The sequence below is a fragment of the Schistocerca serialis genome, chromosome 3 (assembly GCF_023864345.2).
Source record: "Schistocerca serialis cubense isolate TAMUIC-IGC-003099 chromosome 3, iqSchSeri2.2, whole genome shotgun sequence".
In the NCBI taxonomy this organism is placed as follows: domain Eukaryota; kingdom Metazoa; phylum Arthropoda; class Insecta; order Orthoptera; family Acrididae; genus Schistocerca; species Schistocerca serialis.
In genome coordinates this window covers 1,070,748,777-1,070,762,573 of record NC_064640.1, presented here as the reverse complement: position 1 = coordinate 1,070,762,573, position 13,797 = coordinate 1,070,748,777, and positions in this window count along the sequence as shown.

The following is a 13,797-nucleotide window of genomic DNA, read 5'->3' as shown; positions in this document are numbered from 1 at the left end:
GAAAGGATCAATGCACAGACTCTACGAAGCCTAACTCTTCTTGCACTTAAGGCGGCATTGTGAGTTTTGTATTCAATTCCGATATAATTTCAGTGTTTCATCGTCATTGTGTATGCCCAAGGAGTAAATTGTACCTGCAGTGGTGTGTATGAAACTAATACTGGTCTCACAGGGAATGCTTAAAACACCGACTGTAAGAAGTGTCTCTATTCTTATACTTAAGGCGGCATTGTGCCTTTTGTATTTATTTCCGATGCGATTTCTGTGTTTCATCGTCAATGTGACGGTCCAAGGAGTACATTGAACCTGCAGTGGTGTATCGGATATTAATACTGGCCTTACAGGAAAGGATCAAATTACAGACTCTAAGAAGTCACACTCTTCTTGCACTTAAATCGGCATTGTGGCTTTTGTATTTAATGCCGATGGGATATATGTGTTTCATCGTCAATGATAATGTCCAAGGAATACATTGAACCTGCAGTGGTGTATCGGAAAATAATACTGGTCTCACAGGAAAGGATCAAAGCACAGACTCTAAGAAGTCTCACTCTTCTTGCACTTAAGTCGCATAGTGCCTTTTGTATTTAATTCCGATCTAATTTCAGTGTTTCATCGTTAACGTGTATGTCCAAGGAATACATTGAACCTGCAGTGGTGTATCGGAAACTAATACTGGTCACACAGGAAAGGATCAAAGCACAGACTCTAAGAAGTCTCACTTTTCTTGCACTTAAGTCGTATTGTGCCTTTTGTATTTAATTCTGATCTAATTTCAGTGTTTCATCGTCAACGTGTATGTCCAACGAATACATTGAACCTGCAGTGGTGTATCGGAAACTAATACTGGTCTCATAGGGATTGCTGAAAGCACCGACTGTAAGAAGAGTTTCTATTCCTGTACTTAAGGCGGCATTGTGCCTTTTGTATTTAATTGTGATGCGATTTCTGTGTTTCATCATCAATGTGAAGGTCCAAGGAATACATTGAACCTGCAGTGGTGCATCGGAAACTAATACTGGTTCACAGGAAAGGATCAAAGCACAGACTAAAAGAAGTCCCACTCTTCTTGCAATTAAGGCGGTATTGTGCCTTTTGTATTTAATTCCGATCTAATTTCAGTAGTTCAATGTCAGTGTGTATGTCCAAGGAATACATTGAACCTCATGTGGTGTATCGGAAACGAATACTGGTTTCACAGGGAAAGCTCAAAGCACCGACTGTAAGAAGAGTCTCTATTCTTGTACTTAAGGCGGCATTGTGCCTTTTGCATTTAATTCCGATGCGATTTCTGTGATTCATCGTCAATGTGATGGTCCAAGGAATACATTCAACCTGCAGTGGTGTATCGGAAACTAATACTGGCCTCACAGGAAAGGATCAAAGCACAGACTCTAAGCAGTCTCACTCTTCAGCACTTAAGGCGGCATTGTGAATTGTGTATTTAATTCCGATGCGATTTCTGTGTTTCATCGTCAATGTGAAAGTCCAAGGAATACATTGAATCTGCAGTGGTATATCGGAAACTAATACTGGTCTCACAGGAAAGGATCAATGCACAGACTCTAAGAAGTCTCTCTCTTCTTGCACTTAAGGCGGCATTGTGCCTTTTGTATTTAATTCCGATGCGATTTCTGTGTTTCATCGTCAATGTGAAGGTCCAAGGAATACATTGAATCTGCAGTGATGTATCGGAAACTAATACTGGTATCGCGCAAAAGGATCAAAGCACAGACTCTAAGACGTCTCACTCTTGTTGCACTTAAGGCGGCATTGTGCCTTTTGTAATTAATTCCGATGCGATATCTGTGTTTCATCGTCAATGTGAAGGACCAAGGAATACATTGAACCTGCAGTGGAGTATCGGAAACTAATACTGGTCTCACAGGAAAGGATCAATGCACAGACTCTATGAAGCCTTACTCTTCTTGCACTTAAGGCGGCATTGTGAGTTTTGTATTCAATTCCGATGTAATTTCAGTGTTTCATCGTCAATGTGTATGTCCAAGGTGTACATTGTACCTGTAGTGGTGTGTCAGAAACTAATACTGGTCTCACAGGGATGCTCAAAACACCGAATGTAAGAAGTGCCTCTATTCTTGTACTTAAGTCGCATTGTACCTTTTGTATTTAATTCAGATCTAATTTCAGTGTTTCATCGTCAACGTGTATGTCCAAGGAATACATTGAAACTGTAGTAGTGCATCGGAATCTAATACTGGCCTCACAGGAAAGGATCAATGCACAGACTTTTAGATGTCTCACTCTTCTTGCACTTATGGCGACATTGTGCCTTTTGAATATAATTCCGATGCGATTTCTGTCTTTCATCGTCAATGTGAAGGTCCAAGGAATACATTGAACCTGCAGTGGTGTATCGGAAACTAATACTGGTCTCACAGGAAAGGATCAAAGCACAGCATCTAAGAAGTCTCACTCTTCTTGCACTTAAGCGGCATTGTGAGATTTGTATTCAATTCCGATTTAATTTCAGTGTTTCATCGTCAATGTGTATGTCCAAGGAATACTTTGAACCTGCAGTGGTGTGTCAGAAACTAATACTGGTCTCACAGGGAATGCTCTAAACACCGACTGTAAGAAGAGTCTCTACTCTTATACTTAACACGGCATTTTGCATTTTGTATTTAATTCCGATGCGATTTCTGTGTTTTATCGTCAATGTGAAGGTCCAAGGAGTACATTGAACCTGCAGTGGTGTATCAGAAACAAATACTGGTCTCACAATAGAGGATCAAAGCACAGACTCTAAGAAGTCTCACTCTACTTGCACTTAAGGCAGCATTGTGGCTTTTGTATTTAATTCCGATGCGATTTCTGTGTTTCATCGTCAATGTGTATGTCCAAGGAATACATTGAACCTGCAGTGGTGTATCGGAAACTAATACTCGTATCACAGGAAAGGATCAAAGCACAGACTCTATGAAGTCTCACTTTTCTTGCACTTAAGGCGGCATTGTGCCTTTGGATTTATGTCCGATGTGATTTCTGTGTTTCATCGTCAATGTGAAGGTCCAAGGAATACATTGAACCTGGAGTTGTTTATCGGAACTTATACTGGTCTCACAGGAAAGGATCAAAGCACAGACTCTAAGAAGTGTCACTCTTCTTGCACTTAAGGCGGCACTGAGCCTTTTGTATTTAATTCCGATGTAATTTCAGTGGTTTATCGTCAATGTGTGTGTCTAGGAATACATTGAACCTGCAGTGGTGTATCGGAAACTAATACTGGTCTCACAGGAAAGGATCAAAGCACAGACTCTTAGAAGTCTCACTCTTCTTGCACTTAAGGCGGCATTGTGCCTTTTGTATTTAATTCCGATTTAATTTCAGTAGTTCATCGTCTGTGTGTATGTCCAAGGAGTACATTGAACCTGCAGTGGTGTATCGGAAACTGATACTGGTCTCACAGGGAAAGCTCAAAGCACCGACTGTAAGAAGAGTCTGTATTCTTGTACTTAAGGCGGCATTGTGCCTTTTGTATTTAATTCCGATGCGATTTCTGTGTTTCATCGTCAATGTGAAGGTCCAAGGAATACATGGAACCTGCAGTGGTGTATCGGAAACTAATACTGGTCTCACAGGAAAGGAACAAAGCACAGACTCTAAGAAGTCTCACTCTACTTGCACTTAAGGCGGCATAGTGCCATTTGTATTTAATTCCGATGCGATTTCTGTGTTTCATCGACAATGTGAAGGTTCAAGAAATACATTGATCCTGCAGTGGTATATCGGAAACTAATACTGGTCTCACAGGAAAGGATCAATGAACAGACTCGAAGAAGTCACACACTTCTTGCACTTAAGGCGGCATTCTGCCTTTTGCATTAAATTCCGATTTAATTTCAGTGTTTCATCGTCAATGTGTATGTCCAAGGAATACTTTGAACCTGCAGTGGTGTGTCAGAAACTAATACTGGTCTCACAGGAAATGCTCTAAACACCGACTGTAAGAAGAGTCTCTACTCTTATACTTAACACGGCATTTTGCATTTTGTATTTAATTCCGATGCGATTTCTGTGTTTTATCGTCAATGTGAAGGTCCAAGGAGTACATTGAACCTGCAGTGGTGTATCAGAAACTAATACTGGTCTCACAATAGAGGATCAAAGCACAGACTCTAAGAAGTCTCACTCTACTTGCACTTAAGGCAGCATTGTGGCTTTTGTATTTAATTCCGATGCGATTTCTGTGTTTCATCGTCAATGTGTATGTCCAAGGAATACATTGAACCTGCAGTGGTGTATCGGAAACTAATACTGGTATCACAGGAAAGGATCAAAGCACAGACTCCATGAAGTCTCACTTTTCTTGCACTTAAGGCGGCATTGTGTATTTGGATTTATCTCCGATGTGATTTCTGTGTTTCATCGTCAATGTGAATGTCCAAGGAATACATTGAACCTGCAGTGGTGTATCGGAAAATAATACTGGTCTCGTAGGAAAGGATCAAAGCACAGACTCTAAGAAGTCTCACTCTTCTTGCACTTAAGGCGGCATTGTGCCTTTTGTATTTAATGCCGATGCGATTTCTGTGTTTTATCGTCAATGTGAAGGTCCAAGGAATACATTGAACCTGCAGTGGTGTATCGGAAACTAATACTGGTCTCACAGGAAAGGAACAAAGCACAGACTCTAAGAAGTCTCACTCTACTTGCACTTAAGGCGGCATAGTGCCATTTGTATTTAATTCCGATGCGATTTCTGTGTTTCATCGTCAATGTGAAGGTTCAAGAAATACATTGATCCTGCAGTGGTATATCGGAAACTAATACTGGTCTCACAGGAAAGGTTCAATGCACAGACTCTAAGAAGTCTCACTCTTCTTGCACTTAAGGCGGCACTGAGCCTTTTGTATTTAATTCCGATGTAATTTCAGTGGTTTATCGTCACTGTGTGTGTCTACGAATACATTGAACCTGCAGTGGTGTATCGGAAACTAATACAGGTCTCACAGGAAAGAACAAAGCACAGACTCTAAGAACTCTCACTCTTGTTGCACTTAAGGCGGCATTGTGCCTTTTGTATTTAATTCCGATGCGATTTCTGTGTTTCATCGTCAATGTGAAGGTCCAAGGATTACTTTGAACCTGCAGTCGAGTATCGGAAACTAATACTGGTCTCACAGGAAAGGATCAATGCTCAGACTCTAAGATGTCTCACTCTTCTTGCACTTAAAGCGGCATTGTGCCTTTTGTATTTAATTCCGATGCGATTTCTGTGTTTCATCGTCAGTGTGAAGGTCTATGGAATACATTGAACCTGGAGTGGTGTATCGGAAACTAATACTGCTCTCACAGGATAGGATCAAAGCACTGACTACAAGAAGTGTCACTCTTCTTGCACTTAAGGCGGCATTGTGCCTTTTGTACTTAATTCCGGTCTAATTTCAGTGCTTCATCGTCAATGTGTATGTCCATGGACTACATTGAACTTGCAGTGGTGTATCAGAAACTAATACAGGCCTCACAGGGAATGCTCAAAACATCGACTGTAAGAAGAGTCTCTATTCTTGTACTTAAGGCTGCATTGTGCCTTTTGTACTTAATTCCTACGCGATTTCTGAATTTCATCGTCAATGTGAAGATCCAAGGAATACATTGTACCTGCAGTGGTGTGTCGGAAACTAATACTGGTCTCACAGGGAATGCTGAAAGCACCGACTGTAAGAAGAGTCTCTGTTCTTGTACATAAGGTAGCATTGTGCCTTTTGTATTTAATTCCTATGCGATTTCTGTGTTTCGTCGTCAATGTGTATGTCCAAGGAAAACATTGAACCTGCAGTGGTGTATCGGAAACTTATACTGGTCTCACAGGCAAGGATCAAGGCACAGACTCTAAGAAGTCTCACTCTTCTTGCACTTAAGGCGGTATTGTGCCTTTGGATTTATCTTCGATGTGATTTCTGTGTTTCCACTTCAATGTGAAGGTCCAAGGAATACATTGAACCTGCAGTGGTTTATCGGAAACTCGTACTGGTCTCACAGGAAAGGATCAAAGCATAGACTCTAAGAAGTCTCACTGTTCTTGCACTTATGTCGCATTGTGCCTTTTGTATTTAATTCTGATCTAATTTCAGTGTTTCATCGTCAACATGTATGTCCAAGGAATACATTGAACCTGCAGTGGTATATCGGAAACTAATACTAGTCTCGCAGGAAAGGATCAAAGCACAGACTCCTAAAAGTTTCACTCTTGTTGCACTTAAGGCGGCATTGTGCCTTTTGTATTTAATTCCGATGCGATTTCTGTGTTTCATCGTCAATGTGAAGGTCCAAGGAATACTTTGAACCTGCAGTGGAGTTTTGGAAACTAATACTGCTCTCACAGGAAAGGATCAAAGCACTGACTCCAAGAAGTCTCACTCTTCTTGCACATAAGGCGGCATTGTGCCTTTTGTACTTAATTCCGATCTAATTTCAGTGTTTCATCGTCAATGTGTATGTCCATGGACTACATTGAACCTGCAGTGGTGTATCGGAAACTAATACTGGTGTCACAGGGAATGCTCAAAACACCGACTGTAAGAGGAGTCTCTATTCTTGTACTTAAGGCTGCATTGTGCCTTTTGTACTTAATTGCGACGCGATTTCTGAATTTCATCGTCAATGTGAAGGTCCAAGGAATACATTGAACATGCAGTGGTGTGTCGGCAACAAATACTGGTCTCACAGGGAATGCTGAAAGCACCGACTGTAAGAAGAGTCTCTGTTCTTGTACTTAAGGTAGCATTGTGCCTTTTGAATTTAATTCCTATGCGATTTCTCTGTTTCATCGTCAATGTGTATGTCCAAGGAAAACATTGAACCTGCAGTGGTGTATCGGAAACTAATACTGGTCTCACAGAAAGGATCAATGCACAGACTCTAAGAAGTCTCACTCTTCTTGCACTTAAGGTGGCACTGCGCCTTTTGTATTTAATTCCGATGTAATTTCCGTGGTTTATCGTCAATGTGTATGTCCTAGGAATACATTGAACCTGCAGTGGTGTATCGGACACTAATACTGGTCTCACAGGAAAGGATCAAAGCACAGACTCTAAGAAGTCTCACTCTTCTTGCACTTAAGGTGGCATTGTGAGTTTTGTATAAAATTCCGATTTAATTTCAGTGTTTCATCGTCAATGTTTATGTCCAAGGAATACAGTGAACCTGCAGTGGTCAGTCAGAAACTAATACTGGTCTCACAGGGAATGCTCAAAACACCGACTGTAAGAGGGGTCTCTATTCTTATATTTAAGGCAGCATTGTGGCTTTTGTATTTAATTCCGACGCGATTTCTGTGTTTCATCGTCAATGTGAAGGTCCAAGGAGTACATTGAACCTGGAGTGGTGTGTCGGAAACTAATACTGGTCTCACAGGAAAGGACCAAAGCACAGACTATAACAAGTCACTCTCTTCTTGCACTTAAAGCGGCATTGTGAGTTTTGTATTCAATCCCGATTTAATTTTAGTGTTTCATCTTCAATGTGTATGTCCAAGGAATACAGTGAACCTGCAGTGGTGTGTCAGAAACTAATACTGGTTTCACAGGGAATGCTCAAAGCACCGAACGTAAGAAGAGTCTCTATTTCTGTTTTTAAGGCGGCATTGTGACTTTAGTATTTAATTGTGATGCGATTTCTGTGTTTCATCATCAATGTGAAGGTCCAAGGAGAACATTGAAACTGCAGTGGTGTATCGGAAACTAATACTGGTCTCACAGGAAAGGATCAAAGCACAGCCTCTAAGAAGTCACACTCTTCTTGCACTAAAGGCGGCATTGTGCCTTTTGTATTTAATACCGATGCGATTGCTGTGTTTCATCGTCAATGTGAATGTCCAAGGAATACATGGAACCTGCAGTGGTGTATCGGAAACTAATACTGGTCTCACAGGAAAGGAACAAAGCACAGACTCTAAGAAGTCTCACTCTACTTGCACTTAAGGCGGCATAGTGCCATTTGTATTTAATTCCGATGCGATTTCTGTGTTTCATCGTCAATGTGAAGGTTCAAGAAATACATTGATCCTGCAGTGGTATATCGGAAACTAATACTGGTCTCACAGGAAAGGATCAATGCACGGACTCGATGAAGTCACACACTTCTTGCACTTTAAGCCGGCATTGTGCCTTTTGTATTTAATTCCGATGCGATTTCTGTGTTTCATCGTCAGTGTGAAGGTCCATGGAATACATTGAACCTGCAGTGGAGTATCGGAAACTAATACTGCTCTCACAGGAAAGGATCAAAGCACTGACTCCAAGAAGTGTCACTCTTCTTGCACTTAAGGCGGCATTGTGCCTTTTGTACTTAATTCCGATCTAATTTCAGTGTTTCATCGTCAATGTGTATGTCCATGGACTACATTGAACCTGCAGTGGTGTATCGGAAACTAATACTGGCCTCACAGGGAATGCTCAAAGCACCGACTGTAAGAAGAGTCTGTATTCTTGTACTTAAGGCGGCATTGTGCCTTTTGAATTTAATTCCGATGCGATTTCTGTGTTTTATCGTCAATGTGAAGGTCCAAGGAGTACATTGAACCTGCAGTGGTGTATCGGAAACAAATACTGGTCACACAATATTGGATCAAAGCCCAGACTCTAAGAAGTCTCACTCTACTTGCACTTAAGGCAGCATTGTGGCTTTTGTATTTAATTCCGATGCGATTTCTGTGTTTCATCGTCAATGTGTATGTCCAAGGAATACATTGAACCTGCAGTGGTGTATCGGAAACTAATACTGGTATCACAGGAAAGGAACAAAGCACAGACTCTAAGAAGTCTCACTTTTCTTGCACTTAAGGCGGCATTGTGCCTTTGGATTTATCTCCGATTTGATTTCTGTGTTTCATCATCAATGTGAAGGTCCAAGGAATACATTGAACCTGGAGTGGTTTATCGGAACTTATACTGGTCTCACAAGAAAGGATCAAAGCAGAGACTCTAAGAAGTGTCACTCATCTTGCACTTAAGGCGGCACTGAGCCTTTTGTATTTAATTCCGATGTAATTTCAGTGGTTTATCGTCAATGTGTGTGTCTACGAATACATTGTACCTGCAGTGGTGTATCGGAAACTAATACAGGTCTCACAGGAAAGGAACAAAGCACAGACTCTAAGAAGTCTCACTCTTGTTGCACTTAAGGCGGCATTGTGCCTTTTGTATTTAATTCCGATGCGATATCTGTGTTTCATCGTCAATGTGAAGTTCCAAGGAATACATTGAACCTGCAGTGGAGTATCGGAATCTAATACTGGTCTCGCAGGAAAGTGTCAATGCACAGACACTAAGAAGTCTCACTCTTCTTGCACCTAAGGCGGCATTGTGCCTTTTGTATTTAATTCCGATGCGATTTCTGTGTTTCATCGACAATGGGAAGGTTCAAGAAATACTTTGATCCTGCAGTGGTATATCGGAAACTAATACTGGTCTCACAGGAAAGGATCAATGCACAGACTCGAAGAAGTCACACTCCTCGTGCACTTAAGGAGGCATTCTGCCTTTTGTATTAAATTCCGATGTGATTTCTGTGTTTCATCGTCAATGTGAATGTCCAAGGAATACATTGAACCTGCAGTGGTGTATCGGAAAATAATACTGGTCTAGCAGGAAAGGCTCAAAGCACAGACTCTAAGAAGTCTCACTCTTGTTGCACTTAAGGCGGCATTGTGCCTTTTGTATTTAATTCCGATGCGATATCTGTGTTTCATCGTCAATGTGAAGTTCCAAGGAATACATTGAACCTGCAGTGGAGTATCGGAATCTAATACTGGTCTCGCAGGAAAGGATCAATGCACAGACTCTAAGAAGTCTCACTCTTCTTGCACTTAAGGCGGCATTGTGCCTTTTGTATTTAATTCCGATGCGATTTCTGTGTTTCATCGTCAATGTTAAGGTCAAAGGAATACATTGAACCTGCAGTGGTGTGTCGGAAAATAATACTGGTCTCACAGGGAATGCTCAAAGCACCGACTGTAAGAAGAGTCTCTGTTCTTGCTCTTAATTTTGCATTGTGCATTTTGTATTTAATTCCGATGCGATTTCTGTGTTTCATCGTCAATGTGTATGTCCAAGGTATACTTTGAACCTGCAGTGGTGCATCGGAAACTAATACTGGTCTCGCAGGAAAGGATCAAAGCACAGACCCTAAGAAGTCTCACTCTTCTTGCACTTAAGGCGGCATTGTGCCATTTGTATTCTATTCCCATCTAATTTCAGCGTTTCATCGTCAGTGTGTATGTCCAAGGAATTCATTGAACCTGCAGTGGTGAATCGGAAACTAATACTGGTCTCACAGGGAAACCTCAAAGCACCAACTGTAAGAAGAGTCTGTATCCTTGTACTTAAGGCGGCATTGTGCCTTTTGTATTTAATTCCGATGCGATTTCTGTGTTTCATCGTCAATGTGAAGGTCCAAGGAATACATTGAACCGGCAGTGGTGTATCGGAAACTAATACTGGTCTCACATGAAAGGAACAAAGCACAGACTCTAAGAAGTCTCACTCTTCTAGCACTTAAGGCGGCGTTGTGCCATTTGTATTTAATTCCGATGCGATTTCTGTGTTTCATCGTCAATGTGAAGGTTCAAGTAATACATTGAACCTGCAGTAGTATATCGGAAACTAATACAGGTCTCACAGGAAAGGATCAATTCACAGACTCGAAGAAGTCACACTCTTCTTGCACCTAAGGCGGCATTCTGCCTTTTGTATTAAATTCCGATGCAATTTCTGTGTTTCATCGGCAATGTGAATGTTCAAGGAATACATAGAACCTGTAGTGGTGTATCGGAAACTAATACTGGTCTCGCAGGATTGGATCATATCACAGACTCTAAGAAGTCTCACTCTTGTTGCACTTAAGGCGGCATTGTGCCTTTTGTATTTAATTCCGATGCGATTTCTGTGTTTCATCGTCAATTTGAAGGTCCAAGGATTACTTTGAACCTGCAGTGGAGTATCGGAAACTAATACTGGTCTCACAGGAAAGGATCAATGCTCAGACTCTAAGATGTCTCACTCTTCTTGCACTTAAAGCGGCATTGTGCCTTTTGTATTTAATTCCGATGCGATTTCTGTGTTTCATCGTCAGTGTGAAGGTCTATGGAATACATTGAACCTGGAGTGGTGTATCGGAAACTAATACTGCTCTCACAGGATAGGATCAAAGCACTGACTACAAGAAGTGTCACTCTTCTTGCACTTAAGGCGGCATTGTGCCTTTTGTACTTAATTCCGGTCTAATTTCAGTGCTTCATCGTCAATGTGTATGTCCATGGACTACATTGAACTTGCAGTGGTGTATCAGAAACTAATACAGGCCTCACAGGGAATGCTCAAAACACCGACTGTAAGAAGAGTCTCTATTCTTGTACTTAAGGCTGCATTGTGCCTTTTGTATTTAATTCCTACGCGATTTCTGAATTTCATCGTCAATGTGAAGGTCCAAGGAATACATTGTACCTGCAGTGGTGTGTCGGAAACTAATACTGGTCTCACAGGTTATGCTGAAAGCACCGACTGTAAGAAGAGTCTCTGTTCTTGTACATAAGGTAGCATTGTGCCTTTTGTATTTAATTCCTATGCAATTTCTGTGTTTCGTCGTCAATGTGTATGTCCAAGGAAAAAATTGAACCTGCAGTGGTGTATCGGAAACTTATACTGGTCTCACAGGCAAGGATCAAGGCACAGACTCTAAGAAGTCTCACTCTTCTTGCACTTAAGGCGGTATTGTGCCTTTGGATTTATCTTCGATGTGATTTCTGTGTTTCCACTTCAATGTGAAGGTCCAAGGAATACATTGAACCTGCAGTGGTTTATCGGAAACTCGTACTGGTCTCACAGGAAAGGATCAAAGCATAGACTCTAAGAAGTCTCACTGTTCTTGCACTTATGTCGCATTGTGCCTTTTGTATTTAATTCTGATCTAATTTCAGTGTTTCATCGTCAACATGTATGTCCAAGGAATACATTGAACCTGCAGTGGTACATCGGAAACTAATACTAGTCTCGCAGGAAAGGATCAAAGCACAGACTCTAAATAGTTTCACTCTTGTTGCACTTAAGGCGGCATTGTGCCTTTTGTATTTAATTCCGATGCGATTTCTGTGTTTCATCGTCAATGTGAAGGTCCAAGGAATACTTTGAACCTGCAGTGGAGTATCGGAAACTGATACTGCTCTCACAGGAAAGGATCAAAGCACTGACTCCAAGAAGTCTCACTCTTCTTGCACTTAAGGCGGCATTGTGCCTTTTGTACTTAATTCCGATCTAATTTCAGTGTTTCATCGTCAATGTGTATGTCCATGGACTACATTGAACCTGCAGTGGTGTATCGGAAACTAATACTGGTGTCACAGGGAATGCTCAAAACACCGACTGTAAGAGGAGTCTCTATTCTTGTACTTAAGGATGCATTGTGCCTTTTGTACTTAATTCCGACGCGATTTCTGAATTTCATCGTCAATGTGAAGGTCCAAGGAATACATTGAACATGCAGTGGTGTGTCGGCAACAAATACTGGTCTCACAGGGAATGCTGAAAGCACCGACTGTAAGAAGAGTCTCTGTTCTTGTACTTAAGGTAGCATTGTGCCTTTTGTATTTAATTCCTATGCGATTTCTGTGTTTCATCGTCAATGTGTATGTCCAAGGAAAACATTGAACCTGCAGTGGTGTATCGGAAACTAACACTGGTCTCACAGAAAGGATCAATGCACAGACTCTAAGAAGTCTCACTCTTCTTGCACTTAAGGTGGCACTGCGCCTTTTGTATTTAATTCCGATGTAATTTCCGTGGTTTATCGTCAATGTGTATGTCCTAGGAATACATTGAACCTGCAGTGGTGTATCGGACACTAATACTGGTCTCACAGGAAAGGATCATAGCACAGACTCTAAGAAGTCTCACTCTTCTTGCACTTAAGGTGGCATTGTGAGTTTTGTATAAAATTCCGATTTAATTTCAGTGTTTCATCGTCAATGTTTATGTCCAAGGAATACAGTGAACCTGCAGTGGTCAGTCAGAAACTAATACTGGTCTCACAGGGAATGCTCAAAACACCGACTGTAAGAGGGGTCTCTATTCTTATATTTAAGGCAGCATTGTGGCTTTTGTATTTAATTCCGACGCGATTTCTGTGTTTCATCGTCAATGTGAAGGTCCAAGGAGTACATTGAACCTGGAGTGGTGTGTCGGAAACTAATACTGGTCTCACAGGAAAGGACCAAAGCACAGACTATAAGAAGTCACTCTCTTCTTGCACTTAAAACGGCTTTGTGCCTTTTGTATTTAATACCGATGAGATATCTGTGTTTCATCGTCAATGTTAATGTCCAAGGAATACATTGAACCTGCAGTGGTGTATCGGAAGCTAATACTGGTCTCACAGGAAAGGATCAAAGCACAGACTCTAAGAAGTCTCACTCTTCTTGCACTTAAGGTGGCATTGTGAGTTTTGTATTCAATCCCGATTTAATTTCAGTGTTTCATCTTCAATGTGTATGTCCAAGGAATACAGTGAACCTGCAGTGGTGTGTCAGAAACTAATACTGGTCTCACAGGGAATGCTCAAAGCACCGAACGTAAGAAGAGTCTCTATTTCTGTACTTAACGCGGCATTGTGACTTTAGTATTTAATTGTGATGCGATTTCTGTGTTTCATCATCAATGTGAAGGTCCAAGGAGAACATTGAAACTGCAGTGGTGTATCGGAAACTAATACTGGTCTCACAGGAAAGGATCAAAGCACAGCCTCTAAGAAGTCACACTCTTCTTGCACTAAAAGCGGCAT